The following is a 19,917-nucleotide window of genomic DNA, read 5'->3' as shown; positions in this document are numbered from 1 at the left end:
ACTAAGCACTGACAAATATATTATGTTTTATTTACTCTCAGTATCACTTTATTGTTGCCTTCCTTCTACTTTAGTTATGTCTTAAAATAACTGTTCTGTACTTTAGCAATAACACATATAGCAGAAAATTTGGAAAACAAATAAAAACTCAAAAGAAACAGGAAAATAAGTTACCCCAAATCCTGTCACACGTGGGTGGCTTCCATTATGTCTGGCAAAGCCTTATAATGTTTTTTTCATGTATCTTATGTTGCTTGACAAAAATTGCATCACATTATATTTACAGCTTTGAGCCTGTTTTTCTCTTAACAACATATTGGGGGCTGTTTTCCCACGTCAACAAAGATTCCGTTAAATGGCTGAATAGCATCAAAGTGTGTTATTCTTAAACTGCTGCATGCTGCCTTGTCATGGGCCAGTGGAAATACAGCCCCAGAAGCAGTGGTTTTATCCAGACCAAGTAGCCATTCTTTGCATTCTCAGTGGAGGGTCCTCCCCTTAGGAATGTGGAGCTGATGATGCCAAGTGTGTCCTTGACCTTATGGGCAGGATGGAGAGCTCTTCTATTTTCTCAGGCTTCTGCCTGATAAGGGTGATCAAACAGAAAGATTCAAGATTTATTACTCAGGAATCTAATTTATTTGCAGTTGTTTAGAGCTTTCATTGGTGTCCTGATCCTTTTATCCATTTGCCGCCTTATTTTAGAAACTCATCAGTTGAAACCAATATCAATCAACAAAACCCCAGTTTGCACCCTATTTACAATTCTGAATCAGTTTCTTTTCTGTTTTAGTGTTTCTCTTCTTACGTGATTGTTCCTATGGTGGTCAATATCAATATATCATATTTGGCTGGTTGTTTAAAAATGTAAACCCAATGGAAAATTTACCTCAAAATTTGACTGTGATGTGTACATGAATGGATGTATTTACCTATATCTATTATATTGTTATATATGTAATTTTTAATAATGCAAGCTCCAATTTTTAAAAACATTTTTCTCTTGAATGTATCAGTTATAAAATTCCTGAAGTTATTAAATCCTGTGACATGGCATCTTGATGCTTTTTTTTTTTTTTGAGATGGAGTCTTGCTCTATCACCCAGGCTAGAGTTCAGTGGCATGATCTTGGGCTCACTGCAACCTCTGCCTCCTGGGTTCAAATAATTCTCCTGCCTCAGCCTCCTGAGTAGCTGGGATTACAGGTGCCCACTACCACCCCTGGCTAATTTTTGTATTTTAAGTAGAGATGGGGTTTCACCATGTTGGCCAGGCTGGTGTCGAACTCCTGACCTCAGGTGATCCACCCACCTCGGCCTCCCAAAGTGCTGGGATTACAGTCATGAGCCACCATGCCCAGCCAATGCATTTTAGAGTCTAGGTTTTGGAAGTCCTAGAAAAGCTTATGATAATCAAAAACAATACATTAGTTCTAAACCATGACATAAAATAGTAATAATGAACAGTTCTGACACTCATGCCAAGTGTGCTGTACTTGAGCACTTTTCATATTTTATTTCAATAAACTTCTTAAAACACCTCAAAAACAGTTACTATTATGGGCCCCATTACTGCAGACGAGGGAAACACAAGTGAGAATTTCTTAAAAGCCTAATTTTTCACTACCTTTTTCCTCTAAGAAGGTCAATATGAATCTCAGTGCTAATTGCTCCCCGCTTAAAGCTAATAATGACACTATTAATAGCAATATGAGTCATCATTCATTGGGTGCATATCATGAGAAGCAGGTAGCAGGTACCTTATAAATATTATTCCTAATCCTCACGTGGTAGACTGTATTTGTAGCTACAATAATCTCTCCTTTCCACATGCTCCTCGGCAATGTGACCTAGCCAATCTCCCATCAAAAAGGGATTTTCTCCAACCCCTCCAATCTCCACTCCCTCAATTTCTCCACCCCATCCAGTAAGGGTGGGCCCTATGACTGCTTTGATCAAGAGAATACAGCAGAAGTGACATTATGCCGGTTTCAAGACCCAGGCCTTATGATTTTACCTGCTTCCACTTCCTGCCTCACAGAATATTTGCTATGGGGACCTAGCTACTGTGTAAGAAATGTGACTACTCTGGGACCACCATGTCATGAGAAACCCAAGCTGTATGGAAAGGTCCAAGAGTAAGGGTCAGCAAACTATAGCCCGTGGGCCAAATCTGGCTCATCACATTCTTTCTAGCTAAGAATGGCAGGGAGGGGCAGCCAAAAGAATAACAACAGTCTGTGATATGTAAAAAGTATATGAAACTTAAATAAAATTTTATTGAAACTGTCACACTCATTTGTTTACTTATTGTCTGTGGCTACTTTCATGCTACAATGGCAGAGTCGAATAGCTGTGACAGACATCATAAGACCCTTGAAGCCTAAAATATTCACTATCTGGACCTTTACAGGAAAAGTCTGCCAACCTCCACCCTTAGAGGATAAGAGGGAGAGGCCAGGAAGCATCAAGGAGCTAATACATATAAGTATATAAATATGCCATACATTTCAAACCTTCCACCTCCAGCCACCCAACTGATGCCACATGGAACAGAGACAAATTACCCAGCTGAGCCCTTCCCAAATTCCTGATCAACAATAGCAAAAGCAAAATAAATGGCTGTTTTAAGGCATTAAGTTTTGAGCAGTTTGTTACATAGCAAGAAATAACTGAAACACCTTGCAACCACCCTAAAAAGGAAGACGTTGTTATGCAAATATTTGGATGAGGAAATGGAAGCTCAGAAAGATTAAATAACTTACTCAAGTTCACACAGCTGGCAAATAAGGATCTCGGATTTCAACCCAGGTCCTTCACAATTCCTAAGCTTTGTGATACAGTAGCCCCATAATATTCAGCCTTTACTCTATTGCAATACATTTTATGCTCATGTCAGTCTTCATTAACTCAATAAATGTGTACTGACAATTGTCACCACAGGTAAGCACTGCACTAAGCTTTGTGGAGAAACAAAAGATGTAATTTAGATGGAATCTGAAAATTTTACTTAACTTTTTACTTAGCTAAGAAGACCAAGGGTTATTATAATGTGATGACAGATGAAATATTATAAATTCAAATTTGACACATTTACTCTGAAGGTGGTGGCCTACAGAATCCCATTCTAGGTAATAAAACTTTCAGAAAAGCTATTTGTTTGATCTTTATGTCACAGTTCTAGGACTTTTTTTTAAAGAGCAAATTGTCAGCAGTCAGTGAAGAGATGGCTTGAAAGCTCATCCTGCCTACCCGCAAAGTTAGTTACATGTTAGTGTTTTACTTTGTTTTTTCATTTCAGATTAACTGTCCTCTTTCACGTTCAAACCATATGTAACTGTAATTGAATGGAAGTTAAACATCTGGAAATCGTTAGGACTGAATAGCAATGAAAGGCAGGAAGTACAAGACTATGGAAAGTGATTTTGGACAACCAGGGTAAGGAATGCAAAGAAAACTATTTAAGCATATTCCAAGTTGTCTGCCATTATGATACACTCTCAAGGTCATTACTGGAAATAGGTCACTCTGAAGTGAAGGCTGTCAACTAGGAACACAGCTAGATGAAATACAGTATGGTGAAAATGGAGGTAACTATGGGTTTAAAGGTCATTTCCTCATTTATCAAGGGCCCTAGTTAGGTGTAGGCTGCTTGAGAGCCAAAATATGTCACCTTTATAACATCTGATAGTCAGTGGTTTGTTGGGACTGGCACATACCAGCTTACAATAACTGATTACATTTTTAGGAATTTTTGTGGGCCGATTGTTGAAATTTGCCATGGTAGGAGCACTTACACCATGGAATCTGGCAAATACAGTAAGTCAGGGCTCTTTTTTAAGAGAGCCAGTTTACCAGCACACCACTGAGACAGAGTTAATTAAACATGATTAGCCAGTAGTCCAAAATTCTTTAGAGTGTATGATAAACTATAAGGCATTCATTACATTTATGCTCTTCAATAATTTTTAGTGACATGAGAGACAAATCTGGAAGCAAAACTATAGCTCCAGTACAGTCCCCAAAATGCTAAAACATATAGCTATATACAGAAAATTATAAGAAAGAAAATACATCAATGTCTTCACAGTGGTTATCTTTAGGTTGTAGATTTACAGGTAACTGTTGTTTCATGCATTATATCTTTCAAGTATTCTATAAGCATTGCTTTCTTAATTAAAAAATTCAGTAAAAATAATGTATCTAAGTATTAACCTTTTTAAATTTTGTGTACAGGAATGACACAGGAAGGGTTTACAGGAAGAAAGTTTGGAAGAGGAGGACTTTCTCTTCTTAACTCATTCAGTCCTGTAAGAAAAGGATTGAGGAGAAACCATTATGATTAAATTGGAGCTAGGAGTTCAGCTAGGGTCACAGAGGGAATGAGTAGACAAGCAAAAGACAAATGAATAGAGAGAGGCAGGAAAAGGGAATACTAACATAGGGATCAGAAATTGTATCCCTAGCAGCTATATTAAGAAGCCATGTCATAGTCATTTCACTTTTTGAGCATCAATTTTTTCATCTCCAATGTGTGCAGTCCACACTAGAAAACAATGCACAAATTTCATTTTAATCAAGATGTTCTAAGTGAACTTCCTCTTAAGGGCAGCCAGCTTTCAGAGTGGGTGTGCGGCAGCATAAGACTCACCTGGCAAAGGAAAGTAGAGGAATGTTTGCTGGAGAGGAAGGAAGGGAATTGTGCAAGATGAGAGTAGAGGGGTGTCGTTTAGTGAGGGTGCTGGAAGAAAACTGTCCTAATTGTAAAACCTTAATGGTAGTATCAAAGGGATGTTTGGGGACAAAAATATGGTTCCACTTTTGTTTTATTTTATATGTAGATAAAGAACCCTTGCTTCTCACAGACACATTTCTAACTTCTACCAAGGAATTTCTGAATGTAGTCTGTATGACAAGATCCCTGATTGTGTGTTATAATAAGAAAATGAGGAATCTTCATTAGAACATTACTCTGAAACTAAATAAAATTTTTTAGCAATGTTTTAAACACATCTTTTAAGGTCCAGATTATTTTCTAGGATCACATTATAAAAAAGATCTTAAAAATATAATAGAATTTTTTTTTTTTTGAGACGGGGTCTCATTTTGTCATCCAGGCTGGAGTGCAATGGGGTGATCCCTGCTCACTGTAGCTTCAACCTCTTCAACCTCAAGCGATCCTCCTGCTTCAACACCCCAGGTAGCTGGGATTACAGGCACCCACCACCAAGCCCAGCTAATTTTTGTATTTTTCACAGAGACGTGGTCTTACCATTTTACTCAGGCTGGTCTCGAACTCCTGAGCTCAAGTTATCCACCCGCCTTGGTTTCCCAGAGTGCTAGGATTACAGGTGTGAGCCACAGCACCCACCCTAGTAGAATTTTTATTAGTTGTTAACTCTGACACTAATGTAGTTAGAAAGAGGTAGAAACTAATGGCTCAGTATATTACTTTATCTGTGGGTTCCAAATATCTATACAAAGTTGTTGCTTATTTCTACAATAGTTTCACGACTATTATAGTTATTCTCACTCACTTTGAAGAAAAAAAATCCCCTGATGTGATAAAGTACAATGGTTCCAACTCACATATTTAAAATGTAATAAAAGTTTAAACTTTAATCGTTTTATAAAACTTGTTTTAACGCATGCCATGTGTGCCTTTTTTTCAAGGAGATCTGTATTTTTCAAACAACTTTGTAAGTCAGTGTCATGTACACGTATGATGTGGGAGCTAATTGGTTATCTCCATTTTAATTGTATTTTTGAGACATTATAAGAAAAACATCAATGTTGCATTCCACTGGATCCCTCTTCCCAAACAGACCTGGATGAGTCTAGCTTTGCCCAGGACCGTGGACTTCCGTGTTTTGTGGGGCTGGGTGTTGAGGACATCGACACATCTGTAACCAAACCAGTGAACCTCAGTGGGAGCTGAGAGCCATGTCTCTGGAATGAGGGCCTCTCATTCCTTTGTTCTGGATATTTCCTGGCAACGTGTACACAAGCACATGCTATTAACAGATGGTAGAAGTCATAATTGGGATTTTTATCATAACATATCCCTCATGCTTCCACCATGAGCCAAAGAAGAAGAGATGCATGGACTAGCTAGCTTCGTCACAGCAGGACTAAAACCCCCTACTATACTTCAAACCTCCCAAGACCCGAGTCCCTCCATGACAGATTCAACCAATCAGTTAGATGTGGTTTTCAGTCAGAAGTACAGAGCCAACTTTGGCAGACACGTTCATTCAGATTCCTTTTAAGATCAGTTGTTAATATGAGAGTCACTGGAGCCTAGTTTATCTGGTAAGTTGAGGCATACATCTGTGCTGCAGAGCTGAGGCCTATGGAATTGGCAGAGAGCCCTAAACTTTGTACAGACAACTGCGCCTCATAACCCACACAGATGAAAAGGTCTCCTTTGCTTAACCCCATAGCTATGTGCTGAGCAAGTCAGAAAGAAAGCAGGAACAAGTATGGCAAAGAACTTAGCCAAAGAAGCTTAAGAGGATTATTTTTGATTTTTTGCTGTTGATGTTCAAATCTAGTGTGTGCCTTCTCAGTTCAAAATTGATGACCCACGTCAGCTTTATAAAAGCATACATACGTAGTGCATATTTTTGAGAAAATTAATTCTTCATAATTTATAAGTCTCTAAAGAAGTACTGTTCATAATGTTCGTATAACTCTTGTGCATTTATGCAGCTTGCATCATCCAAAGAATTTGAGGGGTTTTGTTAAAGGTATCTGCTGGCTCGGAATATTTCACATTACACCCAGGATGATTAAAATCGCAGGGCTATCCTTTGGGCACATGCCTGAGCATTGTAATCAGTGAGGTTTATATTTAGTGGTCAGTAGCATAGCTAAAGAAGTACCTCAGAGAGCTTGAAATCTAACATGGTGGTGGTTATAGCTGGTGGTTAGGAGCTGGGAATCAGATGGTTGGGTTCAAATCTGACCCTTTCTCCTACCAGCTAAGTGACTTCGATCAACACACTCAACTTCTCTAAACCTTGATTTCCTTATTTGTAAATAGGTATGAAAATATTATCATGGGGTTAATTATATCATTATAAAATATTTTAAAATATGTAGAAGAGATCATTATAAAATATATAAAATATCATAAGGTTGTGAATTTTAAATGAAGTAATATGTGAAAGTACTTACCATAATACCTGTTGCATAATATGTGCTAAATAAACATTAGCTATTATTTATACAAAGTGATAAACAGCGCTACATAATTTTCTGGCCTCACAGCAAAATGAAAATGTGGGACCTTTGTTCAGAAAGCAACGCAAAAAAAAAAAAAAAAAAAAAAGTGCTGTTAAAGGTACTTAAAAAAAGCTTTTTATTCTCTTTTGTGCTGTCTCTCGGCTTGTGATGGTGGTGTTGTATTTAATTACTAGACTTTAGTTTTTAGAGCAATTTCAGGTTTACAAAAAAAAAAAAAAGAAAAGAAAAAAGAAGAAAGTGGAAAGTGGAGTTCTCATATAACTCCCTCCAGGTTTCCACTATTATTAACATCTTGCATTAGTGTGGTACATTTGTTATACCTGACAAACCAATATTGACATATAATTACTAACTGAAATCCATAGTTTATATTAGAGTTCACTCTTAATGTGTATAGTTCTACATGTTTTGAAAAATGCATAATGTCATATATTTACCATTACAGTACCATACAGAATAGTTTCACTGATCAAAAATATCCTTTGATAACTGGCTAATCATATGCAGAAAAATGAAACTGGATCCCTATCTTTCACCATATACAAAAATTAACTCAAGATGAATTAAAGACTTAATTGTAAGACCTTAAACTATAAAAATCTTAGAAGAAAACTTTGGAAACACCATTCTGGACATAGCTTTGGGAAAGAATTGATGACTACGTCCTCAAAAGCAATTGCAAGAAAAACAAAAATTGACAAGTGGGACCTGGTTAAACTAAAGGGCTTCTGTACAGCAAAAGAAACTATCAACAGAGTAAACAGGCAACCTGCAGAATGAGAGAAAATATTCACAGACTATGCATTCAACAAAGATCTAATATCTGGAGTCTTTAAGGAACTTAAAGAGCTGAACAAGCAAAAAACAAACAACTCCATTAAAAAATGGGCAAAAGACATGAACAAACACTTGTCAAAAGATGATATACAAGTCACTAACATACATGAAAAAATGCTTATCATCACTAATCATCAGAGAAATGCGAATCAAAACCACAATGAGATACCATCTCATACTAGTGGGAATAACTATTATTAAAATGTCAAAAAACAACAGATGTTGGTGAGATTGTGGAGAAAGGGAAAGCTTATAAACTGTTGGTGGGAATGTAAATTAGTTCAGACACTATGGAAAGAAGTTTGGAGATTTCTCAAAGAACTTAAAACAGAACTACCATTTGATCTAGTAATCCCATTACTGGGTATATGTCCAAAAGAACACAAATCATTCTACCAAAGGGACACTTACACTTGCATGTTCACTGCAGCACTATTCACAATAGCAAAGACGTAGAACCAACCTACATGCCCATCAGTGAAGGGTTGGATAAAGGAAATGTGGTACATATACACCATGGAATACTACACAGTCATAAAATAGAACAAAATTGCCTGGCCAACATAGTGAAACCCTATCTCAGCTAAAAATACAAAAAAAAAAAAATTAGTTGGGCATGGTGGCAGGTGCCTGTAATCCCAGCTACTCAGGAGGCTGAGGCAGGAAAATCACTTGAACCTGGGAGGCAGAGGTTGCAGTGAGCCGAGATCGTCCCATTGCACTGTAGCCTGGGTGACAAGAGTGAGACTCTGTCTCAAAAAAAAGAAGAAGAAAGAAAAAGAAAGAAAGAAAGAAAGAAAGAAAGAAAGAAAGAAAGAAAGAAAGAAAGAAAGAAAGAAAGAAAGAAAGAAAGAAAATTGTGGTCTTTGCAGCAACATGGATGGAGCTGGAGGCCATTATCCTAATCAAATTAATGCAGGAACAGAAAACCGAATACCACATGTTCTCACTTATAAGTGGGAGCTAAACATCGAGAACTCATGGACATAAAGGTGGCAACAATAGACACTGGGGACTATTAGAGAGTTGAGGAGGGGTTGAAAAACTAACAGTTGGGTACTATTCTGTATCTGGGTGACAGGATCATTTGTACCCCCAACTTCAGCATCATGCAATATAACCAGGTAACAAACTTGCACATGTACCTCCTGAGTCTAAAATAAAAGTTGGAGCTGGGCGTGTTGGCTCACGCTTGTAATCCTGGCACTTTGGGAGGCTGAGAGGGTGGATCCCTTGAGTCCAGGAGTTTGAGACTAGCCTGGGTAACACTGGCAAAACCCCGTCTCAACAAAAAAATACAAAAACCTTAGCTGGGTATGGTGGGCACACCTGTAGTCCCGGCTACTACTGAGGCTGAGTTGGGAGGATCACTTGAGTCCAGGAGGTGAAGGTTGCAGTAAGTCAAGATTGCAGCACTGCACTGCAGCCTGGGTGACAGAGGCAGACCCTGACTCAAAAAAAAAAAAAAAAAAAAAAAGTTGAAAAAAACAGAAGATTCCTTGTGCTTGGCTTCTGCATCCTTTCCCCACTATTTCCCCCAATCCCCGGAAACCACTGGTCTTTTCATTGTCTCTATAGTTTTGCCTTTTCAGATATCATATAGTTGGAATTATATAATATGTAGCTTTTTCAGACTAGCTTCTTTTACTTAGCAATATGAATTTAAATTTCTCTTCCATGATTTTTTATGGCTTGATAGCTTATTTTTATTGCTGAATTTCATTGTATGGATATGCCACAGTTTATTCATTCATCTACCAAAAGACATCTTTGTTACTTCCAATTTTTGACAACTGTGAATAAATTTGCTGTAAACATTCATGTGCAGTTCTTTTGTGTGTGGGCATAAGTTTTTAACTCATTTTGATTTTAGCCATTCTAATAGGTATGTGGTGGTATCTCATTTTGTTTTAATCTGCAAATTTGTAGCAGCATATGATGTGGAACATTTTTTCATATGCTTACTTGCCAGCTGTATATCTTCTTTGCAAAGGTGTCTGTTCAGATCTTTTGCTCTCTTTCTAATTAGATTGTTTGTTTTTTATTGTTGAGTTTTAAGAGTTCTTTGTATATCCTGGGTAACAGTCCTTTCTCAGATACATCCTTTGCAAATATTTTTTCTCAGTCTGTGCCTTATCTTTTCATCATCTTAATGCAGTTTTTCACAGAGCAGAAATGTTTTATTGTAATGAAATCTAACATCAATGTTGTCTTCTAGAAGTTTTATAGTTTTACATTTAGGTTTGTCATCCATTCTAAGTTAATTTTTGTGTAGTATAAGGTTAGATTCTATATTCATTTTTTGCATGTGGATGATTAATTGTTCCAGTGTCATTTATTGAAAATACTATCCTTTCCCCAGTAAATTAATTTAGCTTTGTCAAAGATCAGTTGACAATAGTGTGTGGGTCTTTTTCCAGATTCTCTATTCTGTTCCTGTGCTCTATTTGTCTATTCTTTAACCAATACCACATTGTCTTGATTACTGCAGTTTGTAGTAACTCTTGAGGAAGTATAGTGTCAGTCCTCTGACTTTGTTCTTCTTCAATATTTTGTTGGTTATTCTGGGTCTTTTGCCTCCCTATGTAAACTTCAGAATCAGTTTGTTGGTCACCACGAAGTAACTTTCTGGGCTACTTTATTGAAATTGCATTGAATCTGTAGATCAACTTGGGAAGAACTGATATTTTAACAACATTGAGTCTTCTTATCCATGAACATGGAATATCTCTTCATTTATTAGTGATCTACTTTGATTTCTTTCATTAGAGTTTTGTAGTTTTCTTCATGTACCCATGAGATCTTATAGATATTTTGTTAAATTTATACGTAAATATTTTATATCTTTTATTTGCTATTTAATGTTGTTCTGAGTTTAAAAATTAAAATGTAAATTTTACCATTCATCTCATATCATGCAATTCCAGTTTTAAGTGCAAACATAAAACATTTAATTCATATGTAGAATCACCAGAATTACACAGTGGAAAATCTGTACAGAATGTATGTCCGTGAAAACAGCCCAGCTGGTAAATGAGAAGTGGTGGAGATACAGGCAGTACAGCTGATCACAGAAGGATGTTAACTAACTAGAGAATAAAGAATATTTCAGCTGGAAAGGAAATAATGTTGATCTCTAGTTCAAGAAACTAGGTCCCAAATGAAAAGTGGCCAGGGTCACACAGGTAAAGAGTGATGAGAACCTCTCTTACCATCCAAGCAGCATTGTTGAAATTCACTACGTGATATTAGTTCAGGTTTCTTATATACTGGATTTCAGGTCTGCTGACATTCAAAATTTTATTGAGCTTGACTAGATACTTCTGGGAATATTCAGATGTACACACTGTGAGTCCAAGTAGAATCCCAACGCAGTTACAACTGTCACAGATGTAGCAATACCTTTGGCCCCAAAACTTGTTGAAGGAGAGACTGAATTAGAACTAGTCACACTGACATGTTTTTAATATTAGGCATTGATTCTGCTGGGAAATATAAGAGGCATCTTCCTTCATGGGGGAGAAAAGTGACTAGTGTGTATGTGTTCTTGGCAGGAGTTTTTGCCATCTGAGCCAGGCTCAGATGGGGAGAACATCAGATTCAGAAGAGACCTCAGAGATAAACTCATTCAGTGGCTTTTAAACTGTGTTCTACGGATCCACACACATTTCATTACATTTATTTTATTATTTGAAAAACTAAGTTAAAAAATGCTTACTACTCAAATGTGTTACAGATCAAAGCTTGATGTGGTGGAAATCACAGATCATGATAATCTTCAAATGTCTCATGAGGAAATGCTATACACAGTAATTTATGAAATAGGTATACTACTTTTATCTGTGCTATGTATTGGGGAGCCATACAAGACTTCATTTTATGAAAGGATTCCCTTGCACAAAAGTGAAGTTTGAAAACCGCTGATCTATTCATCCCCCTCCAAATAAGCCTCTCAGAACTGTTGATAGATTCATAATACATGTTTAACAAATTTCAGCCATGATTATTTCCTACAGATAGAGAAATTGAGGCCTATGTTGACTAAGTGACTTGCCCAACACATCCAGATATTTAGCAGCAAAGCCAGAATTTCACCTGTGTCTTGACTCCTAGATCATTTTTCCTTTCACTCTATTGCAACCTCCAGATGCCATCCCCAACAAAACAGCTACAATATTAAGTCTTCCAGGCATAGTCTGTATTTACTGTCCCTTTGATCTATCCTTTTCTTAGTCCTGGGAGCCAAGAGGTGAAAAGAGAGAGAGAGAGAGAGAGAGAGATTTCACCAGAGGACTCCCCAAGATGTTCTTATTTTTGACGTCTTTAACACTGAAAAGAGACAAAAAAGTGACAATCCTGCTTTTAAATGTTTATCCCATTTTCCTTATAAAAACACTTATATGTGGCAGACCATGGATCCTAAATTTTGATCAGAAATGTGATCTTTCTTTCAGTGGTCCCAAAGATAACCAATTGTTTAGAGCCTAGAGGAAAGGGAAGAACCCACAGCTACCATGAATGAATAAGTGGTGAGTTCTGACCATCATCCTCCAACTCTACAAACTGTGGCACTACACACAAATTTAAGATATCCACAAACCCCACTTTTGAAAACTTTAGTCACTTATGCAGCCTGTTCTGAAGATACTTTCAAACCATTCCTTCTCCCTCCTTCTCTTATCATCTGTACATCGATATACCCTTGTCTATGCCTGTCTTTCTAGTCTTTGAACACCTCCAAATTCAGGCTTAGAGCAACAAATGAGTAAATGAGGAAAAAATTAAAGCCCTAAACCTCTTTACAAAGGCTTAAATGTATGATTAGAATATTATTGTAGTATCTACATGCAAATAATAGGAACTCAATAAATACTTGAATTAATAAATTTGTTTTACATATTTTTACTGAATATTTCTTATTTTCTGCCTACGTGTTAAAGTGATTGTTGAAAAGCACACAGATTGATAAAATGAATAACTCAGTAAGCAAAGCTGCCTTTATAGGGAGGTTCGGCCCATGCCCCACAACACTAGGCTACTTGCTGGTGGGTTTTAGTGATGGTGATGAGTGATTTACCTGAATTCGGCCATCTTTAACCTACTCCCCCTTGTGGTTAGTGTGAGACATTTTAAGGTGTCTGGTGTGGCTTTCACTCCTTTAGCACTATGTTCTGACCTAGAGATAAAATAATTCACGGACAAAACCAAACTCAAAACCAAAACATTTTGAGTGGACTAGTCTAATGTGAATGCTGAAAGACCTAGAGAGCCAGGCCCTTTTCTCTTGATCTCTTTCTTTCCTAAGCAGCTCCTTCACCTTCATCAAGACTCAGCTCAGGACCAACCCCTTCCAGAAAGTTTGTTCTGGTTTCTTGCTCTGTGAGTTTGGGGCCTCATCTTGTGATTGCCTTTATCAAAGAGCCTATCACTCTATGTCTCTGCTCACTAGGTAGGTATCCCCAGTGGACTGTGAACAACTGGAGGTGGGGGCAGGAACTGTGTCTTGCATTTCTTTATTCCAAAATGTCTTCTTTTGCCAGCTATAGAGTAGATGTTCAGTAAATGTTTGTTGAAATAAATAAATGGTTCTTGCCACTAAAAACTTTAGACAATTGGCATAATATCTCAGGTTGCAATTTTCTCATTTATAATCTTAGGGATTTAGGACTTTAAGTCCCTAAAGACTCTGTGTGTCTGGAATTACATTTATTATAAAAATATTCTGTAAGAATTGGTCCCCTTTTGACTTTCAAGTTCTTTTATTTGGGGGCTTTTGAATATCTTTTTGGCTCTATAGAATTGTATGCCATGGTATGTTAATATTGGAGGTGGGAATGGAAAATAGACTAGTAGTTACTAGCAAAGATGGCATTGAAGAGATTTCTTCATAAATAAATGTCTGAATGATTATTTTCCAAAGAAAATCATGCATTCCATATAGACCTCAAATAAGTTTTTATTTACATTTTTTATTCCATTTGAAGACATACCAGCTTGTGGAGAGGTCTAGAAGCATTTCTCTTCTTGGCTTGGAGTTCCCAACATATCAAGTTTTAATAATATTTGACTCAGGACCACAAAGCATTATTTAGCAAATATACAGTTTGTGTTGAAGACATTTGAGGAAAATAAAAACGTGAATAAAAAATTACTAAGCTTCCCGCAACGTGGTTTAAATTTCTATGTTGATTCAATGGGTGAACATTGAAAAATGTGTATGACTGTGAATCTAAGAATAGTAATGCTTAGTACGACTCTGCCATAAAACAAAACTTTGTCCAGGCTTTTCTCAAAAAGATAATGGATAACAAGTGTTGGCAAGGGTGTGGAGGAAGGGGAACATTTGTACACTGTTGGTGGGAATGTAGATGGATGCAGCAAGTATGGAGGTTTCTAAAGCAATCAAAAGTAAAACTACCATATGACCTGGCAATCTCCCTTTCGGGCATATACCCAAGGGAAATGAAATCACCACCTCATAAAGATAGCTGCACTTTCATGTTGATTGCGGCATTACTCACAATAGCCCAGATATGGAAACAACCAAGGCATCTGTCAACCAATGAATGGATAAACTGTGGTATATATAGTATGACTGAATATTATTCAGCCTTAAAAAAGATTCTGTTATTTGAGACAACATGGATGAATGGAGAGAACATTATGCTAAGTGAAGTAAACCAGACCACAGGAAGAAAAATACTGCATGATCTCACTTATATATGAAATCTTTTAAAACACTGAATAAATAGAAATGGAGAGTATAATGGTGATTGGGGTGGGAGGATGGGGGAAATGGGCAGATATAGGTTAAAGAAGACAAAGTTGCAGTTATATAGGATGAATTAGTGTAAAGATCTAATGAATAACATGAGGAAGACAGCTAAAAATATTACATACTGGAAATTTGCTAAGAGAGATTTTAGGTACTTTTACCACACACACAAAAGTAAGTATGTGAGAGGATGGATGTGTTAGTTTACTTGACTACAGTCATCACTTTATTGTATATGTGTATGTCAAAACATTGTGCTGTACATCTTAAATATATACAATAAAGAAAGTGTTCAAGCTGCCTAAGATCTAGAAGACATCAGAGAGGATTGTATACAAGTCTGGCAGTGAGGCCAAGTGAGAACTCATTGTCTCATCCCATGTTTCTCTTTTGTTTTTGTGAGAATTTGGGTCCATCTGAGGCAGAGAATGGTGTGCTCTAAGGATACTGAAAGCTGGCACTTTTGTTCTCCTAAAGTAGGAAGCACTCAGAAGTGGGAATGTTTTCAGGAGACAGTCCTTTCAGAACTGAGGTAAAAATTTTTCAAATTAAAAAAAAAAATTTTGGAGGCCATGGAAAGAAATTGATATTTTTAATGAACTAAGTTAGGACAGGAGGACTCTTCAACTGGTCAGAAAATAGAATTTCGAGTAAGGGGAAGAAAAATAAATGTAGATATCAGGATGTTTGTTGTTAAGCAATAATTTTTGGGTGTGTGTGTATGTGGTGGTGGTGGTGGTGTTGTTTTTTGAGCCTTACTGCTAGTTTGTAAAGATGGACTTTTCGATTATAAAGAAAACTGCAGTCCAGGCATAGTGGCTCATGCCTGTAATCCCAGCGCTTTGGGAGGCTGACGCGGGCAGATCACCTGAGGTCAAGAGTTCGAGACAAGCCTGACCAACATGGAGAAATCCTGTCTCTACTAAAAAAAACAATATTAGCCGGGCGTGGTGGCACGTGCTGTAATCCCAGCTACTTGGGAGGTCGAGGCAGGAGAATTACTTGAACCCGGGAGGCAGAGGTTGAGGTGAGCCGAGATCTCACCATTGCACTCCAATCTGGGCAACATGAGCAAAACTCCATCTCAAAAAAAAAAAAAAAAAAAGAAAAAGAAAAAGAAAACTGCAGTTCAAAATGTAAAATGACCCCATAATGAGGCCTGAATTTGCCTTTACTGCAGTCTTTTCAGGAATGTAGGCACAGGTTAATCTGTATGTACAGGATTATGTTAGCCTCTGAGAGACTCTGGGAAAGGTTGTCCTATTAAAGTCATAAAGGCTCTTCTTTTCCTTCAAAGCGTATTTTTTTGTCTATGTAGAAAATCTACCAGAAAACCTTACCAAATTTCTAAGGATGGCAAAAGGTGTTATCTTAGATCTTCTATTCATGTTTGGGAATTCTAATAAACTGAATTCATGTTTTTGTTTATTTGTTTGTTTTGTTTTAAATTTTTGTGAGTACATCGTACATCTATATATTTATAGGGTACATGAAATATTTTGATATAGGCATACAATGCATAATAATCACATCAGGGTAAATAGGGTATCCATCATCTCAAGCATTTATCCTTCTTTGTGTTTCAAACAATCCAATTATAGTCTTTTAGTTATTTTTAAGTGTACAATAAATTATTGTTGATAGTAGTCACTCTGTCATGCTGTCAAATACTAAATTTTATTCATTCTATCTAATTATATTTTTGTACCCATTAACCATCCCCAGTTATCCCTAACCCCCGCTGCCAAACTATCTTTTTCAGTCTCTGGTAACCATCATTATACTATCTCTGTGAGTCCAATTGTTTTTATTTTTAAATCCCACAGATAAGTGAGAACATGCAAAAGTTTGTCTTTCTGTGCCTGGCTTATTTCACTTAACATGATGACCTCCAGTTCCATCCATGTTGTTGCAAATGACAGGATATTATTCTTTTTCATGGCTGAATAGTACTCCATTGTGTATATGTACATTTTTTTATCCATTCATCTGTTGATGGATGCTTGGGTTGCTTTCAAATTTTAAGTATTGTAAACAGTGCTGCAACAAACATAAAAGTGCAGACATCTCTTCAATATACTGATTTCCTTTCTTTTGGGTATATACCTAGCAGTGGGATTGCTGGATCATATGGTAGCTCTATTTTTAGTTTTTTGAGGAACCTCCAAACTGTTCTCCGTGGTGATTGTACTAATTTACATCCCCACCAACAGTGTGCAAGTGTTGCCTTTTCTCCATGTCCTTGCCAGCATTTGTTATTGTCTGTCTTTGGATATAAGCCATTTTAACTTAGGTGAGATGATATCTCATTGTAGTTTTGATTTGCATTTCTCTGTTGATCAATGATGTTGAGCACCATTTCATATATCTGTTTGTCATTTGTACGTCTTCTTTTGAGAAATGTCTATTCAGATCTTTTGCCCATTTTAGAATAGGATTATTGAATTTTTTCCCTATAGTGTTGTTTGAGCTCCCTGTATATTCTGGGTGTTAATCCTTTGTCAGATGGGTAGCTTGCAAATATTTTCTCCCATGCTATGGGTTGTCTCTTCACTTTGTTGATTGTTTCCTTTGCTGTGCAGAAGCCTTTTAGCTTGATGCGATTCCATTTGCCCATTTTTGCTTTGGTTGCCTGTGCTCATGGGGCATTACTCAAGAAATCTTTGTCCAGTCCAATATCCAGTAGAGTTTCTCCAATGTTCTTTTTTTTTTTTTTAGTAGTTTCATTGTTTTAGGTCTTATATGTAAGTCTGTAATCCATTTTGATTTGATTTATGTATATTGTGAGAGATAGGGGTCTAGTTTCTGCATCTGGATATTCAGTTTTCCCAGCACTGTTTTTTGGAGAGACTGTCCTTTCCCCAGTATATGTTCTTGGCAACTTTGTCAAAAATGAGTTCACTGTAGGTGTATAAATTTGTTTCTGGATTCTCTATTCTGATCCATTGGTCTATGTGTCTGTTTTTGTGCCAGTCAGTACCATTATTTGAAGTCAGGTACTGTGATTGCTCCAGTTTTGTTTGTTTTGCTCAGGATAGCTTTGGCTATTCTGGGTCTTTTGTGTTTCCATATAAATGTTATGATTTTTTTTTCTATTTCTGTGAAGAATGTCATTGGTATTTTGATAGGGGTTGCATTGAATCTGAAGAATGCTTCGGATATATGGACATTTTAATAATATTGATTCTTGCAATCTATGAACATGAAATATCTTTTCATTTTTTGTGTATTCTCTTCAACTTCTTTTATCAGTGTTTTATAATTTTCATTGTAGAGATCTTTCACTTCTTTGGTGAAGCTAATTCTTAGCTTCTTTTTTGTAGTTATTGTAAATGTGGTTAGTTTCTTAATTTTTTTTCAGATTGTTTGCTGTTGGCATAAAGAACTGCTACTAATTTTTGTATGTTGATTTTTTTATCCTGAAACTTTACCGAATTTATCAGTTTGAATAGTTTTTTTGTGTGTGTGGAGTCTTTAGGTTTTTCCAAATATAAGATTATATCATCTGCAAACAAGAATAATTTGATTTCTTCCTTTCCAATTTAGATGCCCTTTATATCTTTCTCTTGTTTGATTGTTCCAGTTAGGACTTCCAGTACTATGCCAAATAACAGTGGTGAAAATAGGCATCCTTGTCATGTTACAGATCCTAAAGGAAAAGTTTTCAGTTTTCCTTCATTCAGTATGATACTAGCTGTGGGTCTGTCATATTTGGCTTTTATTGTGTTGAAGTATGCTCTTTTATACCAATTTTTTGAAGGTTTTATTAATCATGAAGAGATATTAAATTTTATCAAATGCTTTTTCAGTATCAATTGAAATGATCATGTAATTTTTGTCTTTCATTCTGTTGATATGATGTATCACATTCATTAATTTGTGTATGTTGAACCATCCTTGCATCCATGGGATAAATTCAATTTAGTCATGATGAATGATCTTTTTAATGTGTTGTTGAATTCAGTTTGCTAGTATTTTGTTGAGGATTTTTGCATCAATGTTCATCAGGGATTTGGCCTGTGTTTTTCTTTTCTTTTTTTGATGTGTCTTTGTCTGGTTTGGTATCAAGGTAATACTGGCTTCATAGAATGAATTTGGAAGTATTCCATCTTCTATTATTCAGAGTAGTTTCAGTAGAATGGGTGTTAGTTCTTTTTTAAATGTTTGATAAGGTTGTCATGTTGTTTCTGAGCTCTAACAAATAATATAAGCCTGTTTACTTTGTGACAACAAAAATTTGTTTCTCTAGGAATGCATATGCTTTCCCATTTTTTATGTCTGTTCCTAGAAAAATAACTGTGTATTCATATATCAGGGCCACTGGACTTTTTTAAAAAAAATAGAAAAACAGGCATAACTTTATTTTTGATTTGTGGGGCACTATTAATAAACCTAGTACATTTGTAGCACTACAATGATGTTGAAGCAGGAAATTTCCCTGACCCCACTGTGGGCAGGAACTGGAGTGCAGGCACTGGAACTAGTCAGCTGCTTCAGCACCAGCAGGGGCAAGCTCTACTCACTCAAACCCACAGCGCTTCACCCCTTGCTGAAGGGAGCATGCAGGTGAGGAGGTGCATGAGCTGGGGTGGGCGTTTTGCAGTGCCAGCAGGAACAAACTTTGTACCAGTCCTGTGGCAGTGTCTTGGGGGTGCCTGTGACCCCTGAAGCCCCAGAAGGAGTGTTATAGTCAGTGCTCTTTTAGCTTTGCTATCCATGGACAGCGTAAGTGTTAACAGCTCAATAGAGGGTCAGCATGACAGCCTTTTGCACCCACACCTGAGTTATTTTCTGGCATCCAGGAAGAATGTTGCATAAATGAATTTGAAAGATGGTCAGTGTGGGGGATTTTATTGCCAGTAAAGGTGGCTCTCAGCAGGAAGGGGAGCTGAAAAGGGGATGGATTGGGGGAAGGTAATCTTTCTCTGGAGTCAGGCTGGGGATGGCCAAACTCCTCTCCAAAGCTGTGCCATCAAGCTGTCCCTCTGAAGTCAAGCCACTTCTCTCCATCTGTAGTTTCTGACATCCAGGTGCATCTCCTCTTCTCCTCTCTCTGCT

General features: G+C 37.0%; 1 long non-coding RNA gene across 1 annotated transcript in view; it reads left to right on the top strand.

Moving 5' to 3' along the window:
• Positions 1-3,299: 3,299 nt before the first annotated feature.
• LOC129465331 (uncharacterized) overlaps positions 3,300-19,917 on the top strand; it is a 31,768-nt gene continuing 15,150 nt past the window's right edge. Inside the window, exon 1 of the long non-coding RNA XR_008651940.1 lies at positions 3,300-3,437. This is a non-coding gene — a long non-coding RNA (uncharacterized lncRNA). The remainder of the gene's footprint in view (positions 3,438-19,917) is intronic.

This window comes from Symphalangus syndactylus, chromosome 17 (assembly GCF_028878055.3).
Source record: "Symphalangus syndactylus isolate Jambi chromosome 17, NHGRI_mSymSyn1-v2.1_pri, whole genome shotgun sequence".
NCBI classification, from domain to species: domain Eukaryota; kingdom Metazoa; phylum Chordata; class Mammalia; order Primates; family Hylobatidae; genus Symphalangus; species Symphalangus syndactylus.
The sequence above is the reverse complement of the archived record's forward strand: the minus strand, read 5'-3'. Positions and strand labels throughout refer to the sequence as shown.